Below are 3601 nucleotides of genomic sequence, written 5' to 3'. Positions count from 1 at the left end.
AAAGTCAGGGTCTTACATGGTACTAGGTAAGAGAGCATGTGCAGGGGAACTCCCCCTTTTTAAAACCATCACATCTTGTGAGACTTATTCACTATCACAAGAATAGCACGGGAAAAGACCCGCCCGCATGTTTAATTACTTCCCACGGGACCACTCCCAAGACATGTGAGAATTATGGGACCTACAATTCAAGATGAGATTTGGGTGGGGACACAGCAAAACCGTATCAAACCACTTCAGCATACATAGTCACTAGGCTTTCCCTCAGACTTGCAAAGTGAAAGAACTCTTACTGAAAGAAGGGACACTTACCCTCAAAGGGACACTTACCCTCAAAAGTACTAAGTGCCACTTTTTCTATTCTATTGCATGTAACCTAACATTTCCCCTGTTGAGCAAGTTTCTACAAAACAACTGGTAAACCTTGGAGAATGGGCAGGGACACAATGAAAACATCAGCCTTTTTTCAACAAATTACCTTCCATTAAGAGAATGAGGTGAAGATAAGGAAAATATGAAAAGGGCTTTAAGAAAGTGTAATGCGCTAAGAAAATTCAGAGTGAAACTATTGGGCTGGAGCTGGAGTAACAAGACGGCAGCGTCGGCAGAGGGACAGGGGTCCTTCCGGGCTGGAGACGCCGGCAGTGGTGGCAATGGTATCCCTGCTCTAGCTCACCGCACCCCTTTTTCCAGCCTGCACATAGCTGAGACAGCAAGGCAGTGGCGCCGCCCAGAAACAAGTGGCCCAGCCTTGTAACTGCAAGAACCCTTTCACAAACTGCAGCCTGGCAACAAGAAACCTGACTGAGCAGCGGTGATCAGGTTCCCCGTCAGCTGATTCTGGGCCGCGAATATGAGGGAGGCCTCCGTGTTCCATGTCCCGTTTCCTGCCACCTTCCGCCGTGGAGGAGCCCCAGAGGCCTCCGTCCTCCTCTCAGAGGCGTCTGGACTTGGCCTCAGCCTCCGTCTTCATCTCTTAGGATGGCGAGCAGCAGCGGATCCAAGGCCGAATTTATTGTTTGAGGGAAATATAAACTAGTAAGGAAGATCAGGTCTGGCTCCTTCTGGGACCTTTATCTGGCCATCGATATCACCAATGGCGAGCAAGTGGCAGTGAAGCTAGAATCTCAAAAGGCCAGGCATCCCCAGTTGCTGTAGGAAAGCAAACTCTGTGAGATTCTTCAAGGTAGGCTTGGCATCCCCCACATACCGTGGCATGATCAGGAAAAAGACTGCAATGTACCAGTCACACACCTTCCGGGACCTAGCCTCGAAGACCTCTTCAATTTCTCTTCAAGAAGGTTCACAATGAAAACTGTGCTTATGTTAGCTGACCAGACAATCAATAAAATTGAGTATGTGCATACAAACAATTTTATACACAGAGACGTTAAACCAGATAACTCCCTAAAGGTATTGGACACCACTGTAGTAAGTTATTCCGTATTGATTCTGGTTTGGTCAAAAAATACAGCAACAGCAGGACAAGGCAACGCATACTGTGCAGGTAATATAAAAATCTCACTAGCACTGCCCGACGTGCCAGCATCAATGCACATCTTGGTATTGAGCAGAGTCACAGAGATGATATGGAATCCTTAGGCTGTTTTGATGTGTTTTAACAGAACCAGCTTGCCATGGCAAGGACTTAGGTCCGCAACAAAGAAACAAAAATATGAAAAGATTAGTGAAAAGAAGATGCCCACTCCTGTTGAAGTTTTATGTAAGGGGTTTCCTGCAGAATTTGCCATGTGCTTAAACTATAATCGCGGGCTACACTTTGAGGAAGTCCCGGATGAGGTGTATCTCAGACAGCTATTCCGCATTCTTTCGAGGACCCTGAACCACCAATAGGACTAAACATTTTATTGGACAATGTGAAAGTTGAAAGTAGCGCAGCAGACAGCCTCTTCCAGTGGGCAGGGTCAGCAGGCCCAAACCCCCACTGGTTTCTAAGCACGAGCTGAGTAACAGAAGAAGCAGAGCAGATGATCTGTTGCTTTTGATCTCGCATTTGTTGCTGCTAGAAATTTTATTTCATAGGTACACTAGCCAATGGTAGTTGCAACCATCTACTTGGTGTGAGGAACTTAATTTCAGTATGAACTGACTCTGGGCAGCACTGGTAATGCTGCATCCTGAATTGCAGCTGCTGTAATCGTGAATATTAACTGAGATAGTGAAACATGATGTCCGGTTTTCTATTGCATTTTTTTCAAGTGAAAAAATTAAATGTTTGACTCACACAAATTAGTGGAGAAATTGGGCAAATGCCAATTTTTTTGTTAAAACCTTTTGTTTTAAACTATACTACTTTGAGATGTCATTTAAGAAGAAGGAGATAAAGTCTTCAGCCACAGTTGTGATGGTTGTAAGTGCTCGCAATTGTGCATTCTTAGCATTTTTCCATCCCTGGGGTTTGCAAGTTCTTCACTTAAAACATTCTTAAAATGGTTGTCTTGTTGCTTGAAAGCCAATTGATATGATAGCAACCAAATATTCCATTGTTTGAGCATATGAAAGACTCTGCCTGCTCATTCGTGCTAGAAATAACAGCATCCAAAATGAAGATGTAAGAAAAACTTAGTAACTACTAGGTTATTCTTAGGACTCTGCATTAATTTTATAATATTCTTGTTATTTAAAAAAGCATATTTGTCACAGAAATTTAGTTAACATCTTACAACTAAACATGTATCTATGTTGCTTAGATAAATATAATCACTGTAAACATCTGCATGATCTGGGATTTTGTTTTTATTTTGAAATGGGAACTTTTTTTGTTTACAAGTTCATTGAAAAGTAAAAACTTTCTGTAAAAAAAACCTATCTCACAAAGGGAGAAAGGTAATGGAGGAAATTATCAGTGAAGTAACATTTATACTAAGTCTTGCAGAATGGGTAGACTTGTATTAAGTAGAAATAGAGGAGAATAAAAAATATAAAAAAGCAGGACAGGTACAAGGCACATTTGGGAAAAAATATAATTCACTTTGTTTGTAAGGGGGTAGGATGGGAGGGAAGTGGGACCGGTAAGTCATTTTTAGACCTGAGCATGGAAGGTCTTAAGTGCTAAAGTTAGTTTATATCTGTTTTGCTTATTTTTAAAATTAATTTTTTATTTCTATAGGTTATTGGGGAACAGGTGGTGTTTGGTTACATGTGTAAGTTCTTTAGTGATGATTTGTGAGATTTTAGTGCACCCATTACCTGAGCAGTATATACTCAATTTGTAGTCTTTTATCCAAACCTGACCCCCTTCCCACCCTTTCCTCCTGAGTCCCCAGAGTCCATTGTGTCATTTTTATGCCTTTGCACCTTCACAGCTTAGCTCCCACTTATGAGTGAGAACATAAGATGTTTGACTTTCCATTCCTGATTTACTTCACTTAGAAGAACAGTCTCTAATCTCATCCAGGTTGCTGCAAATGCCATTAATTCATTCCTTTTTATGGCTGAGTAGTATTCTATCACATATAATAGTATTCCATCATATATAACATATATACTCTGTATATAGTATATATATACTATAATATACAGAGTATTATATATATCATATATAGTATTCTGTTATATTTTATATATATATAAAATGTAT

The 3601-nt window shown here is 40.8% G+C and overlaps 1 pseudogene; it reads left to right on the top strand.

Annotated features, from left to right (window-relative positions):
• Positions 1–981: 981 nt before the first annotated feature.
• Positions 982–1956, top strand: LOC100968082 (casein kinase I-like; annotated as a pseudogene).
• The last annotated feature ends 1645 nt before the right edge of the window (positions 1957–3601 follow it).

Source organism: Pan paniscus, chromosome 9 (genome assembly GCF_029289425.2).
Source record: "Pan paniscus chromosome 9, NHGRI_mPanPan1-v2.0_pri, whole genome shotgun sequence".
Lineage (NCBI taxonomy): Eukaryota > Metazoa > Chordata > Mammalia > Primates > Hominidae > Pan > Pan paniscus.
This window is presented reverse-complemented; position numbering and strand designations above follow the sequence as displayed.